This window comes from Embiotoca jacksoni, unplaced genomic scaffold (genome assembly GCF_022577435.1).
Source record: "Embiotoca jacksoni isolate LCO1_2020_lvr unplaced genomic scaffold, fEmbJac1.0.p SCAF_21, whole genome shotgun sequence".
NCBI lineage: Eukaryota > Metazoa > Chordata > Actinopteri > Embiotocidae > Embiotoca > Embiotoca jacksoni.
In genome coordinates, this window is record NW_027185352.1 from 4,808,099 (window position 1) to 4,824,997 (window position 16,899).

Genomic DNA, 16,899 nt, shown 5'->3' on the forward strand with positions numbered 1-16,899 from the left:
ACAGCTGAGCTCGGAGTCACGCACTGGTCACTCAGGGCAAGCTGCTGCAGCGCTGCAAGCATGTGGTTCGATACGCCAGCGTCCTCCATTTGTGTGTGTGAGTGTGCAGCTTGCTCTTTGTCTCAGTAACTTACTAAGCCCATTGATCCACCACCTGCTCTGACTGCAGAGGGTCCGGCCAGCTTGGGAAAATGAAGTTTGAGGAAGCACGGGTGCTTATCGTGTGGGTGCAAAAGGGAAGGAAATATGTGACACACTCATTCAAACACCAGCTAACAGCACCGCTGTTTAGAGAAATCAGTATATACTGTGGCCGGTAAAAGAGGCAATTTGCTGAGTAAAGGCCAAACAGAAAATGAAGCCAAAGCACAAACCTGCAGTTCCTCTATTGGCCACTAGAGGCTGTCTCTGAAAACGAGTCGATTCCCATCGACGTCCGTGTTAAAACTTTACAACAGAAATAAACACGCTTACAGCCTGGTATAAAAAAAAAAAACTGTTTTGATATTCATAGCTAATTACTATACAGGGCTGAATGTTTATGTAATTCACCCGTTTAAATTATATTAAGTCATAAAGTTATGCATAATTAAGGACGGCGCTGCTTTGGTTGACAGGTGGGTGCTGTCATAGTTGGCGAGCTGCCTGCATGTTTCAGCAATCAGGCTTCATTCGGCCTGCATCAGCGCATGCATGCACCATCTCTTTGCCTATGGAGGCTACGTCCATTTTTCATATGCAGTCTATGGTAAAGGCATGTCACTGCTGAGTTTGCATCAGGATATTTGGGACAAAAGTAGTCAGCAGCATTAAGTTGTTTACTCAGACAGGTGGAAAATTATACTGTGGAAAAGGTTTGATATGCTATTAAAGCAGTTTTAATACCTGAGGTAATAATATTTTGTTTGTTGACAGTAGAAGTCATCACAAATGTGTGTACAGTATTCATGCAAGGGTCCATGCATGAAGATGACAAAATCCATGTCAGAGATTCTCACGGCTACGTAGATGTAGCTACCATGAACTGAGCCATCACTGTGCATGGAAAAGAAATCTCTTTTTCTTCCAGTTCTGGGTACTAATTATTCATAAGACTAAAACTGAGCTGCAGTCTAATGGTGCTTTTAATCAGTTATTTCTTCATTAACCCTTTGTGACACCTATCCTTGTATTAGCCGAGCAAAATTCACTGCACAAATAACCACGCTCCATTGGAGATTGGTAGCACTCATTGCGCCCTAATGGACGGAGACTTTGGGTGAATTTGGAAACTCTACCACTCTTGCCATTGTTGGAGCCACTTCACCATCATCGCACTTAGCCACCCCTACTGGTCGCTGATTGGTCCAGCTTTCGGAGTGGCTGAGCAAACCTTAAAGCAAACAGGGTTTCTAGACTATCAACACAGAAAAGACTGAAGCTGTGACCACTCATCGGACGGAGTCAGGCTATTGAAAAGAAACATTCACAAGCATATAAGGCATATAAACTGCAGCATGACCTGAACTGTCAGTCGTGGCATTCTGATTGTCCAGTGTACGTCCATGTAGCACTGATGTTGCAGAAGGACAGTTCTCTCCTTTGGCTGTGTTGCCGTACATTCCAAGAGACTTGATGCCTACAGCTCTTGTTTCATCAGTATGAATCTGAGCCAGAGGACAACTAAAAGTCTACAATGTATTATGTTTTTTCTTGGGAGTACCAAATGAACCGAAACTACCCAAAGAGATAAATGTGATGACATATGAACGAATTACTCTTAAAGTGCAAAAGTATTTAGGTTGGCTTGTTGATCTGAAGAGCTTGAGCGCTGATATCAATCTGAAACTTAAGTTATTTACTGACAACCTTTCCCTGATGCTGAAAAAAAAACTCGAGCTATTTTTTATTTTTTTTTAACTCTTGGCTGCATATTGACAACACGAGCTGTGAATTTTGGAAAGCCGCCACCGGCCACCGAGCACCTGGAGCTTAAACGCTTTGGCCAGAGACTTCACAGTAGCAGCAGCTGTCAGTGACGGGGCAGATGGGTCTGATTTACTTCCTCTGCACATGTTTTTTTTTTTCATCATTTGGGGACTTTAGCCGCTTATTTCGGAGTCTCAAACTCATTTCTCTAACTGGTAGGTCGCTGTCGGACTGACTCCAACTGAGCAGCTGCTGGAAGCTGAAGAGCAGCGCCCGGCACGGCATTCAGCATCTGCAAGCTTCGCCGCTATCCTACAGACATAATGCAACTCTTTTTCTCTAAGTCCTCGCTCACAATGCAACAGATCCAGAAGTCAGTTGAAGTCCAATCATTTCCTGCAGAGCTTATCCAACAAAAAATAACTTGGCTGACATGCAGTTGGTATGTGCGAGTAATGGCCAACAAACTTTGCTTTTCATCGTCATCTGCTGCCAGCAGCCAGTACAATCAGTTCTTTTTTCCCTCCTCAGTCGTTTTCCAGTAGCATTCATCACCGGGCTAAAGGGTAGGAGTATTCTCCATTTATTACAGATCAAGCTACTTAATCTCTCGCATTTCCTGTTAACCTTTCAAACTCCGCCAGCCAGCTCTCCATGGAAGTGCCTTCAATTGGCATCTGAATACTTAGTCCTTATAATTACGAGGCCAAAGGGTACAACCTCTGACTGCCCAGTGGGCTCATGGGATACTATGTTGAAGAACAGTGGAATTATGAATTATTAGCACTTCGTTCCCACTTCTCCCCACCTACTTGGGTCTAATTTGCTCTCACAAAAAGCAGTATGTAAAAGAGTCCGACCTTTGATCTCCTTATTATCACTGTGCATAATAAAAGTCCGCATTTATATTATGAAACGACTCTCCATTAACACCGATAGGTCGTATTGTGCCCAGACGATTGCTAATGCGACATTGAAGATGGAAATGGTGCGGCTTTTAAAAACGCTGCCTCATAACTTTGCTTCAACTTCGCCTCAAAGTAAAACAATAAAACAGGAGTTAGACTTAAATTTACAGCCTGAACTGTTTGTTGATCCTCTCTTAGATCCCCAAATCCCAGGTCTTACTCCTTTTATTACTGTAGACAGATATCTTTTTGTCTCTGGAGGGTGAAGCAAAAGTCTAGCAACATGCAACAAAATATCAGACCACCACTCTGACCAGATCTTCGCTGAAGAGTAGCATCTTGTAATAATGTCAAAACAGGTATTTTCCATTTGAATTTTGGGATTCCTCAGATTTGAAGCCTGGTGTTCCCAGTGGTCAGACTGGTCGAAGTTCTTTTTGTTGAGGAATTTTTGATAAATGGCATTAGTTAAATGCATGAGATGTAAAAGTACAGATGTATTTTTTGTGGATTAAGGATCTCACAAAGTGTTTTTGTACGCCTCCTTCGCCTCGCGGCTCACGCTGCAAACCCTCACCCATGTAAAACCTCATGCCCTCTGACAGTGCACTTTCCCCATAATTGTACAGACATCTAAGGGAATTAGATGCGCACCCAGGTTTTTTGAATTGAGTGGAGGATTCTTTCTTTTTTTTCATTTCTCAGAAGGATCGTGCTCCAACACGAGAACGGCAGGCGGGGGGATGGCAGAAGGAGCCCATTCAGCAGAAAATATTAAAGCCTCGCAACACTAATCCTTCTCATTATAGACAGACATCATTAACAAACCACAGAGCGCTTCCCTGCAATACGGATGACAGTGCAGTTTGACTTTCCGTGCGTGTGTGTGTGCGTGTGCGTGTGTGTGTGTTTAGTTTCTAGCGACCTCAGCAGAGGATGTCAGGAAAAAACAAACACTTGTCAAAGTCTTAGGTGAACACACAGATGCAGAAATGCAACATCTGTGAGCAGAAGGCTGTACAGGTCGGGGGAGGTTAGAGTCGACTCTTTGTTCTTGCTTTTGATTTGTAGCTGTGAATTTGAAGATGTCATGGATCATATTTAGATCAGCCGTTGGCAGCTCTGACCCTCGCATAATATAATTGTATTTGACAAGGCAATTTTTTGTGTCCATTGATTTCTGTTCAGTTGGTGATTGTGATACAGTTTATTAGAATTTGATTTCCCTACTTGTCTGTTAGAAGTTGTGCTATTTCTACATTTCGAGGAAACCTCGTTTAAACGACATCTGACTCTTCAGGAAACAGGCTATGACACCGCCATGACACGGAACATTTAGCACATAAAAGTGTGAAGTTTATACTAGTAAGAACGCCTCCTGCAGAGGAAGACATTCTACATCGGTGTTATGATGTCAATGTGTAGAAAAGATGCAACAAATATGTGCGATTCTGTATCAAAATGTACTTTTCATGTTTTTGCTTTGGACTTACAGTGCAAAGCTATTAACAAGAGTGCCATTCAGCTCAGTCATGTACAATAGTCATACGCAGTCTGTTACTTGGTGACCATGAAGCCATAGAAACAATCTCGACATGATTCCTACGTTGCAGATCGGTGGTCACTGAGCTATTGACCTTTAAACAGAGCTAGTGTTACTATAGTGAATGAAAAGCTTGAAAAAGTTCATAGGCATGTTTTAACATTTTGGTGTATTGAACAGTCACTGCTCAGTCTCCGAGATGCAACAGAGATGCTTGCTGCTATGTGAGCCTGTGGTGGTGCTTTGAGCCAAATGCTAAGGTCAGCATGCTAACATGCTCAATGTGACAACGCTAACATGCGGAGTTTAATGTTGTCCAAAGGCAACTGGGCTTGGTTGAAATCATTGAAGGCATTTCAGGAAGACATTTGGATGAGAGGTTAAAGGCGAAATGTCTTCAGTTCTAAAACTTAACTAATCTTTCAGATGAGAGGTGAAACGCCTTCAAGAATTTTAAAGTCCCGTTGCCTTTGGATATCATTTAGATTGACCTGGATCAATGAGAATCTTCACACATATGCTAACATGCTGAGATTTAGTGGGTATACCATGTTAACCATCTCAGTTTAACACGTGATAATTAGCACGAAACCGTGTCATTAGTTTTGCAGACATTTTCTCAGAAACGTAAGTATTAGACGAAATAAAATTTTCACCTGAGAGTTGACGGATCATCATTGGGATTCATTCTGATTTATTTGTGAGACATGCTTGTTGGTTGCCAACTTCATAGTAATCAATCCAGTAGATGCTGACATATTTCAACTTGGATTAAAGTAGTTGACTGACTGACACACTGACATTTCAGTGCCCAGAGGAATACTGCAAGCACGGCAAAAACTAACAAACGGTGTTGTCAAATCTTTCACCGAAAGTGAACTTGAACCCCTGAACTCATTCTATCAGCTCATCAGTGATTAGTCGGGTGTTGTACTAGAGTAGTTGTACTGCTTAGTATTCTGGCTGTAGAATCAGTATTGGACCGGGTGTGTGCAGCCTTCAAGGCCTAATTGAGTCTAGGGTTTCTTGGAGACTATAAAAGCCCGCCAGTTTCATCTGGACTCCATCTGTTGGCAGCTCCCACACCAGCCAGACGAGAGGACAAATGGCACGAGCCAACTCCGCAGAATCATCTTCACCGGCCTGGCGCTTCATCATCAACGCAGCTCACCATTAATCTCTGTTGCTAGTTGATTATGTTCCTAATTTGAGACCCCGGCCGGCGTTCCTGAGAGGCCAAACCAACTAGTATTTGTGTGACACTAACACTCTTCCTCAGGTCGTTGACCTTCTTCAGCCCTGGCTGTCAGGCAACCAACATATTATGAGAGTCAGTTGGTGTGGAAATACACTGTCAAATGGATGATGGGAACTCAGGGCTTCTGAAACATCCCTGACGTCATTGTGCGAGTGATCTAACGAGGACGGAGGTTTAGACTGATGAAACTACAGCCGTACATGGGGTAGGATTCCTTCTCTCTTCTTGTTCACAGTCCGGATGTGATAATGGTAGAGAGGTGAGCTCGTGACTAGAAGGTTCTAATTTCACATCAGCTGATGTTGAGAAATGTCCTCGATGTCAAAGGCTGAGGTAGCAACCAAACAAAATCCTTTCAGGGCTGAATAAAGCCATTTAAGACTTGTGTCCAAAATATTTAATGGAGTAAAAAAGTTTGAAAAAGAAACTCCAAATTGAGCGTGGATTGTTAGCGATTGGTGGGACGGAGTCAGCGGCCACAACCGTTTGCCGTTTGAGAAAACCTTAAGGATTCACATGTACAATAAAAAGTGAAGTCTGAGTTAAAGAAGTACATTTTTTCTCCTGGTAGTCCTTTAAGCTGCCGTCTTGCACAACCTTTCAGTACTACCCTCCCAGTTTACTGGAAGTATTTTTGATGCTCTAAATGTTTCAAATATTTAGTAAAAGAGGAACTGTACAGAGGAAATATGCACTGCTCTCATTTTGATTTGCAACAGTTAGAGGAAATGATCTGTCTACCAGCTGGTCAAGAGATGTTGTCCTTAGTGATTTGCTTTAACTTTAACTCTAATCTATTATCAAAGCAGGATAAATATATTTTAAACGCATGAATCTGAGCTTTAACCGAGGCGACTGTGTCTGTTTGCAATCAGCACACTATACATTGAAGGAACAAGATATCTGATGACAGTTTACCGTAAATCATAAGAAGTACTGTAGCCCTTGAACGAGTGCATGATGAATCCGCTATGTTGCACACCGGGATGCCTCGAGCCTCGAGCCAGGACTGAGGACTCGGAGTGTGATCCAGCTTTTAATGTGTTGCTGCTCAAGTGTCTCAACATCTGTCGCACTAAAACTCACCCTCACACTGCGTTATCATTGCTCCCTTCAGTCTTTAACTCCTGCGGAGCTTCTTTGAGGCCCGTCTCTTCTTTCTTTGTGCCTCTGCGAGCACCATTATTTGTTTTGCTGCGAGGTGTGTATGTGTGTGTGTGTGTGTGTGTGTGGGTGGGTGTTCTGGTGCGCAGGTTGACCCTCTCGTATGTCGATGGGATGAACCGAGCGCCCTGGGTCTCGTCACAGGCTCACTTGTTGCTCAATTGGAAGCTTTTAATCATTCATTATAACTGAACGACATCGGCAGATGTTCTGTTAAGGGAGCAGAGAGCTGGCTCGTTAAATGAGCACGGTGAAGGACCGCTAACCTTTGATCTGGCTCGGCCTGTTGGACTGCGACGCACCAGCTGCAGCCTCTCTCGACTGACACCTTTCTTATTCGCTGGGGATGTTGCAATTTGGGAGTAATAAAGTATAAATCAATTTGTTTTTCCATCAGTTCCATCTTTCTTTAATTGCTTAGAACCGCCAACTTCTGAGCCTGGTTCTGTCGGAGGTTTCGTTCTGTTAAAGGTTTTTCATTCCCTCTGTTAAAGGTTTTTCATTCCCTCTGTTGAAGGTTTTTCTCCCTTAAAGAAGAGGGTTTTTTTTCCTCCTATTTAAGTGGGAATTGTTGGGTTCTCCTCTTCCTTCTATGATATTATTCAGTATTTACCCAAGGACTCGTTGGCAGCTCATTCATAACCAGGACACCTTGGTTCATGGTGTCACAGCAGCTTCCCTCCCCTGCCTCCCTGCCCTCTGTGAACCCGGCCCGCCTGCCACCCTCCGCAGCCACCAGTAGTGTGACTCTGCATGTGTCACGGCTGCGTCACTCTGATCCCTGCGCATTACTTTCAATCCTCCACGCTTAAACAGAAAGAGGATTGTAGTCTGCTCCGCCTCACAGAGAAAAAAGGCAACAACTGTGTTTTCTGTGTTCAGAAAGCTTCATGAAAAGTTCATGACTTTGGTTTAGATTCATTTTTAACTCCCACATATGCAGTTGAAATGGCACCAAGTGATGTTGGCTCTTTTGGTAACTGTTGCAACTTCTGTCTTCAGACACTGAACTCTTTTTTATTCCAGCTTTATATGAAACCCAAGAGACAAGTAAAAGCTTTCCTGGGGGTCCAGCTGTCCGTAGATACCGTGCAGCACCCACTCACTGTTTGTCTGTGAGGTCAATGTTTTAATACATTGTTTCCTGTGAATGAAGGACTTCCTGACACTGACCATACCTGATTTAAAATATATGATGGATCTGATTTCTGCTGACATTGCAGTTTGGACATTTGAAATAAAATTCAAGAAATATGTTGACAGTATTTCACTGATAAATTATGAGGATTTGTGGCACTTTTTATTTTATTTTTTACAGCCAAAAAGCTGCATTTGTCCTCAGTAAGAATGGAAGAAATGTGTCTCTGACTCACTGGTGTAACACCACTGAAACAGTTCAAGGAGACAGAATATATGGTGTAAAAGTAAAATAGCCGCTGCGCCTCATTTATCACCACAGACTGACCACGACAGCAGAGGAAACTGCGTCTGACATTTAACATATGGGAAAAGCTGGTGTAAAATCTGCAGGGCTGTTTTATCGGACACCCACGGTGGGTGAGAGGCAGGAGAGAAACAGTGAGGAGGCATTTTCTCAACTGAAAATGTAATTGCCAAAAAACTATTGTTTCCGAGCATTGGTCCGAGTCCAGAATCTGTGTGCTCTCTTGTTTCTTACACCATCTGGATCCGTCTGGATCAGATCTTATTCAGGTGGATTAATTTACATGTAGTTCTTGTAAATACACCACTGAAAATAAATACTGTAACGAGGCAGTAACTTGAATCAAGCTTACTAAATATTCCTCTTAATGTTGTCCTATCTGAGCTGATACCACTGTTTCATTGTGATGTTTAGTAGTTCTTTCTATCCATGAGAGATGCAGTGACATCACAAAGGATTTTTATTTTAATCAGGAGAAAATCATATGAGAAAAAGCTTTAAAGGAAATGATTAAGTCAACATGGTTTCCACAAGAAGAAAATGTTTATGTGACGAGTCGACGGGAGCAGTTCTAAAATCTGACTGCAGTAAAACGATTGTCTTGCAGACAGATACTGACGGGTGTAACTGAAGGAAAGAAGTCTCCCTGTCAGCTGATTGAGTTGAGAGAGAGACTGTAAAGACATTTCTCTCCTTGCATCCTTGCTGGTCAGAAGGTTATACAAAACAGATGCCTCAGAAGTCAGCAGCTTAACCCTCCCTGACCCCGCAGGGAGAAACGACCTCAGACAGGACTGACAGTCGAATCTGTCGCCTGTCAACAGTAACACTATCCATCATGTGACGTTTATCTACTCAGAGCTGGACTGTAACAGCACATACAGAGAGACAAAAGATGGGCAAATTAATTCCCACCAGCTGCTGTTGGCTTAAAAGCCATCAAGAAATACTTAACATTGTCCTCTCGCCCCTGGAGAACATCCTCCGCTCATTTGTTCTCCTCTGCTTACTTACTTTAATGCACTCTGGAGTGAAGATGAGTAACAACACCTCTGCATCTTCTTTCACTTATTTGTTTTATAGTCATTTGCAAAGCCGTCGTCTGAGAGGAGGTAAACTAAGATTTAAAGGGTCACTCCATTAGCCTGATAATCCAACTGCACTGCTTTTCCCTTTCACTTTATTAATTCCTATTCAAGTAAGAGATTTGTCTGACTGATGTCCTTTTTAATCCTTACATTTGTTACATTTGTTAGTGAGCAATTAATCCAAGTTTTCAACATCTGGGCCAATATTATCTGCCCTTATTGCCACTTCTGTCACTATTGTCAACTGTAAAGATAGATGGATCGTTCTTTTTATTGATCCTGGGAGGGAAATTGTTGTGCTACAGCAACATAATTAACAAATAATTCAGAATAACAATAAAAATCAAACGCAGAATTACAGACCTGTAGAACTGAATATGAAACACAACATATACATCAAAAACAGTAACAGTAATAAAACGATGTGTAACACAGGTGCTGATGTTGATCAAGTGATGGAACTTGGAATACTTACTCAAGAACGTGATAGCTTTCTGCTGCTCCATGCACATCACTGCGGTGCGCTTCATCTGCGAGCAACAGGATCAGTCACGTAACGTTTTGGTTGCCCCTCACGTGAGACAATAAGAACAGTGAGTGCAGACGGTAGTGCACAGAAAATACAAAAGAGTGCTGCAACAGGCTGCCACACTCACAGCACTGTCGATATCGATGTAGCTTCCGGAGGTGTGGGGAGAGTTGTGTGATGTCTTCTGTGGCTCTGGAGGAGCTTTGACAAGTCTGAGAAAATTGTTTGACATCACTTGGGGACACCTTAGGAGAAAAGTCATGTTACTAACTGACTTTGTAAAGGCACTGAGCACTGACTTTGAAAGATGTGGGCATTTAGCAGGCAGGAATGATCAATACACATATTGTGGGAGCTGAAAGTCTGATTAATTAATTGTGACTGTTCTTTTTTTTCTTTTAAATCGGTCTATTCCAAGTGTCTCACCTGCACGGAGGTTCCACGTTGAATTTCTGCTCTGTATTTCTGCAGAAAACATCGTGGATAGAATATTAACAATCACAATGCAACACCTCGCTCGTCCTTCTCTAATGTTGCTGATGTAAAATTAGAGTAGCCCTGACTAAAATGTGCCTAAATTGAAATAAAATCAAACGCTGACAGAAAAATATCACAACAAAAGCGATCTTTGCATGTGCGTTGCATCATTTAGTATTTTTCTTCTTTCTGCATCATCAACTGAAGTGATGAGATCTGACTCAGACAGTGAAAACAGATGTAAAGAGATCAACCCAAACCGATGAGGGGACTCCTCCCTCTTTGTCGCCCGTGAAACATCTTCGTCTGACTCTCTCTCTCACACATGTGAACACACACATGCAGCAGATGCCACATGAAGGCCGCCCAAGTTATTTGATGCTGTAAACATTTTGAAAACGAACCGCCATATATAATTGAGATATTCATGGATATATACTTGGGTTGCCATGCAGATCTTGTTGATTATACATCGTGTGTGTTTATGCTGACTGAGCACTGTAGTCTCTTTTAGGGACGTCACAGCTGTTAAAAAATAGAGAAAATTATAGTTTTATTTCCAAGAAAATGAAGTACGATGTGATAGAAATCAGCTCTGAGGTTGTTTTGTCTGTAAAGCTTCAGCTACTTGAATTGATTCATTTCAGTTTGGTTAGAAAAAGCTTCATGGCACACAGTTTCATAACATTTAGGCTGCTCGTCTAAAGCTGAGCAGGCCGGATAAATCCGGATGTATAAGGTTTACGCTCATGGTGTTACTAAAAACGAGCAATAACCGCACATCCTTCGCTACCAAGATTTCAGACGGGGCGAGGGATTATGGGAGCTGCCATCGTGATCAATATTCTATAAAACAGTTCTTCAGCCAGATGAGAAAAAGTTTCTTTCTTGTGGATTTTGACGTGATGAGTGATGATCCCTGGATTAGGAGACAGCATCCTTTAACCCAGCCTCCCCCTCTGCCCATCAGCTGCTCCAAAGCTGTTTCATTTTGATCCGTTTTGATTCATCGTCTGTCAGTGGCTGTCTGGTTCAGATGCGTCCACGGTGACAGGAGCAGGGTGAAAGAGGAATCAGTGGACTGTTGAGGACGAGACCGGTGGAGGCACAAGTGTCAGAGCCGCACCATCTGAAGAGAGGAGTTGATGCAGAGGTCACGGTCAATGAGAGAACCGCTTTGTTTGGTAGAAGGAAGGCCGGGCGGCTGCAAATCTTGACAGTGTCGTGACGCGCACTGAGCTGCCATGTCCTTCATGTCTTTGCTATTGTTGGGAGAGGAAAAAAAAAAAATAATTCTAACATTCTAGTTTCAAAACCTTTGGGCTACAACTCAGCTGCAGAAAACAGAGGGATTTTGGCTTTGTGTCCATACAAACGATTGGATTTCAAAGCAGCTCACCAGCAGTGATTAATAAAGTGTATTCTGGCTGTAAAAACCATCCCGGCTATAGCATCGCCTCCGCATGAGAGATGCGCTCTGCCTCATCAGCTTTCAAGTGCCAAGAGGAATTAATAGGTACAAAAAGCGTGTATCCATCCTCTCAACATCCTGCAACGTGTGCCAAATGACAGAAAAAACATTTAAAAAAGCAAACTTTGATGCAGCGATTTCAGAGGCAAAACTATTAATTTTTTCTGGTGTCGCTGTTGATCTGCTGGGAGGAAGGCTTAGGAAGATGACACGCTGATTTGTACTTGAAGGATTTATTTGGATTCACCTGACTCATCACTAGACTTTGATTTCGGCCTCGAGTCTCGAGTCTGAAAACAAGCTGTAAGAGCCAAGAAGCTCTTTCTTGTTGTAGTTGTTGAGGAACACGCACATAAAACGCATGACTGAGCATGACCCCACTGGTGATCCAGTCTCCAAACATCAGGCCAGGAATTAAAGCTCTGTTTTAATGTGGGTAATTGACAGCATTCCGAAAATAATCCTGAAGTTCATAATAAAACTGATTAAAAAGAAAAACGAGGTCAGGCGGAATCGGCTCAAGACTTACTCACAAAATACCTCTGTTTGTGAAGCTGTAGTCATCTGTATTTTTCTAAAAACTGACTTAGGGATTTATGGTGGCTTGTATTTTCCAGTGAATATGTTGCATTTTGAGTAAAACCCTTCAATTATTAAGCGGTGCTCACGCGCCGCGCTACGAAGCGCTAACGCCTGCTTTTCCAGTCCCGTCTACAAGGAGGTTGTTTTCCGTCCCGTAGGAAGTGGTAATTGAGGTGTTGGCTGATTCATATTTGACAGTTGCATCTACGGGATAACACTTTCCAATTCCAGCCATCATACATCAGTCACTTGATAGCTTTCGAGAGGCCCCAGCACACTTTTCACAGGCGGGAGGGGACTTGAGGGAATTAAGCTGCAAACATGCAGATGTAGCCAGTGTCTCATTTTGTGGCTCACCAAGTCTTATTGGAGTGGAAAGAGTAAGTGAATGTACTAATGTACTGGAGAAAGGCAGCAGCGTTGACTAAAAGTGAATTTAAAGTACACTCAGAAGAAAAGATGAATCTCATTTTTACAAAGAGCACTAATAAATGTGATTTTTCAGTTCAGTCATTTAATGGAAGAAAGAAACCCTTAAAAGACAGCCGCTCGGCTTCTTCTGCGATTGTCACTTAGTTTAAAAAGTGCAAGCCAAAATGGACTCAAGTAAAAGTATTTGTTGTTGATTTTTATATGAACACATACTTACATCGATGAGGAGCTCGTATGATATGACAGCACTGCATCCACCACTGATATTAGATGATGAAGACCATTGATGATGGGGCAAGACCCATTGACACGACTAATGCAAATACTCTCCTCACCACCATATTTATTTTTGGAAAATATTGATTTAGTTTCACTGAAACGCACAAGTACGTTACATTATGCATCTATCTTGTGTTTCACATTGAGTTTTGTTTTCTCGCATACTTAAACGCCGATCGTCCGAGTGAACATCCTTTGTTTGTTCCATCCAACCAATCGTAACCTCCTACCTGCTCGGTCTTCGGACCTCCATCTCTGACCCTGATCAAACAAACGTGTACTCTTCACGCCTTGGCGAGGTAAAACGTGACACTGACTACGGTATCATCTGGTGAACTGACAGGTGTATTACACACTGTGGCGCGATCCAGGGCTGGTGTCAGAGTGTAACCAACCAAATGAGTCCCTACTGTGTGCTGTGGTTTGGATGAGCAGATACCGTGTTGATAAACACTGTGAACATTCACAATCACAGACCTTTGGTCATGATATCATCACCATGGCTCGTACAACGGTAATAAGGCCAGCTCATCCCAGACAATAGTTCGAATCAGGGCTCTTATTCAAATATCAGTCTGTTTTGTTGTTTGTCTGACAGCTGAAAAAATGCACCTGATTTCCTTCATGAATTAAACAGCATCTAGAGCTCTTATTTTGACAGCTGATGTAGTGGTTGTTTTCTATTCTGTAAAGCTATACTATGTCGTATTTATGATTTTTTTTTTTTTTTTTACTTTTAGCCCCTTGGTTTTCTAAGTTCTGTAGATAAATATAAGAAGATTAGAACTTAAATATTTCTGTGATGTGCAGCACGATTATTATCAAAGGAAGTGATTACATATTTGTTGACATTTTTAAAGAAAATCCGCTGCAAAATCAAGTATTTTTGATCGAAACAATCACAAAATAACTCCTGGTGGGAATGAAAATCAATACAGCCAACTTTCAATGACAAATAGCTCATGCTTATGTCAATATTTTCTGCCTATTTAGCAATTTTAGTCCTCTGAGACTTATGCATATATTTTAAGTGCCCTCTCAGTTGGTTTCTTCAGTCTTTTTCCTTTATCTAAGTGCAGTTTAATCCTCCACCCCTGTGTGATTCAGCCATCAAGCAGACTCCTCTCCGCTCTGCTGCCTGTTAGCTGCAATGTGAGATTTTGATTTGCAGTGTGGTTCTGTAAATGAAGCAAAGTTCAATTGAAACTGATTATCACAGAAACTTTAACAGCCCTCCCCCCCCCACCATCCCTCATCCCTCATTATTCTTGCCAGGCTTGTTGCACATGTGCCCTCCTGTCACTCCACAACACGCGCTCCCTTCCTTCCTGCTTTAAGCGCTTCGTGATCCGGTGAAGTGTGCCTCATCAAAATGCCCTCTCTCTTCAAATTTGCGTCTAATGGCTCCTGCGGCTCCGCCTGATGCCAGCCCTGCGTTGGAAAAATAAATGATGTCGGTTTCTCTCTCGAAGCTGTTACAGGATGCTACAAAGCCAAACCGCCCACCAAACTAGCAGTTAAACACCGTCAGAGCCCCGCGGAGCATTAATGCCCGAGCCGTCATCAACGCCTTCAATCATTATTCCGCCTGTTTACGTCATGTTAGAGGTAATGCCGACTAAAAACAAACAGCGGTTTGGTCTGAAAGCCTCAGAATTTCTGGCTGAATAGCGTCGCATGAAGGCTCGGAGGAAGACGCAGGTTTCTCTACTGATGCTGGTACTCCTTTTAAAAACAGGCACAGACCTGTCTCCGACTGAAGAGATTTACTGCGGGTTTATGAGTTCGCTCCGTTTTGTCTTCATCAGCTATTAAAACCAGCCTTCAAACACACTCGTAAACACTCTGCGCCTGTGGAACAGACGCAAAGTGCTTCAGCGCGGCCTCTGTGTTGTAAATATTTGCTACTGAATGAGCCTAATTAAGTAGCCTGTTGATAAAAAAAAAATGGCTGCTGCCATGCAAACGTTGTTGATTACATATCATCTGTGACTTTATTCTGCCGGACATAAAAATTGGAGAACTGTAACTGATTAAGACTGAAGTAACGAGCGTTCACAAATGCTGCTCGGCACACATGTCTCCAACTTCTGAGAGTGCATGTGGGATATAATCTAACGAGCGAGCGCCGGGGCACGTATGTGTCCGTCTGCATGTGCAGCATGTGGGGAGAGGTTATGGAAGCCCACGTGTGTGTGTGTGTGTGTGTGTGTGTGTGTGTGTGTGTGTGTGTGTGTGTGTGTGTGTGTGTGTGTGTGTGTGTGTGTGGAGTGGGGGGCTGGGGGGGGATTTGGTGCCTGCTGGGAGAAATGAGTGCGGTGTCGATGAGTGGGAGGTTGTGAGTTGTGCCGGGCAGATGGAGAAGCTTTGTGTGTGAATACTTGTCCAACAGGTCTCCCTGTTGATACAAGTCGTATAAACGTCTCAGCGGGACCAGAGAAAGTGACGGGCTGGCAGGGAGCTGCTGTTCTTCAACAACTACTTTGGAGGTGCCTTTGGGTCCGAAGCTCGTAGCTGGAGACGTGGTTGTATTATGGGAACGTGGAGATCGGCGATGAAAAAGACTTTGTAGTCGATGAGGTTTCCTTCAAAATTAGTTCTAAGACTAGTTAAATTATGTTTAAATTAAACAGTAACTTTCTTCACGTCATTGACAATGACGGCATCCTCTTAATGATTCCTGGAGGTGGATTAAAGGTTGAATGAATGAAAGAATCAATGTCAAGATCATAAGATTCAACAAATGATTTGTTTTGACAGTAAAACAGGAAAAGATTGGTCCTTTGTTCATCACGTTGTAACTGCAGCAGGTTCTTCTCAGATTATTTGTGATATTAATTCATTTATCATGAATATGTTGAAGCATATAATGACTCCACAATACACGTTCCAGGTTCTTTTTGTACTCTTAAAGACGTATTATTGACCCATTGAAGACAATATTTTACTGCTCAGTGGGACAAAGAGAAGAATCAGTCAGTATTCAAACAGCCTGTGAGCAGATATGACTCAATATTCTTGCTCTGCAAAGTCTCCCTTTTGCTAACAAACTGAATAACTGAATAAGTGAACATTAAAATAAAGATACAGAGAAAGAGTTAGATGAAGAGAGCTGGGGTGGGGGGGGCAATGAATCATCATTGCCCGCCGGATGTCTGGCTGAGTCGGCCAGCCTGCCCTTTATGTGGCCCTGACACACTGCACTGCAGCAGAGCACTTTGACCTTTGACCTCGTCATAAAAGACCCCCTGAGGGGTTCTGGCGGCCCGCCACCGTGCTAATGAAGCCACCCGTTAGCGGGCTGTCAAGGAAGACAGAAATCCCCCGAATAATTGCCAACTCAGTGGGTCTTTGTGAAACTGATACTAGTTTACGTCGGTGGCAGTTGTTGACTACATCGACAGGCGTCAAGTGGGACACGCTGACCTTCACACCCGTGTTTATGGGCACATGAATGTGGAAGTGTGTCTACTGTACGTGTGTGTGTGCGCGCTTTCACTAAAAAAAAAATGTTGTTGTGTGAGTGTGTGACTGCGTCGGATTGGGTTTGTGTTTCTATCACTGGCTGCCATCGCGTGTACATTCAGTTGTGTGAATGTGTGTACGTGGCGTTGTGAGTAGGTGCCGGCACACTGCAGTCAGTATGTTATGCAGCCGGGTCCCAGGGTTGTGCGGGGGTCGGGTAATGAGCGCACAATGACGTGCTTTATGGATAATAACGCTGATGTGCGGCATCCTTCCGAGGCCTCTGCCCCGAGACATTTAGGTTCATTGAATCTTAAGTATCGTGACATTCTGGCTGCGTCTGTCCTTTGT

The 16,899-nt window shown here is 43.0% G+C and overlaps 1 protein-coding gene across 4 annotated transcripts in view; it reads left to right on the forward strand.

Moving 5' to 3' along the window:
- nav3 (neuron navigator 3) overlaps positions 1-16,899 on the forward strand; it is a 210,625-nt gene that overhangs the window by 64,762 nt on the left and 128,964 nt on the right. The gene's annotated exons all lie outside the window — the stretch shown is intronic.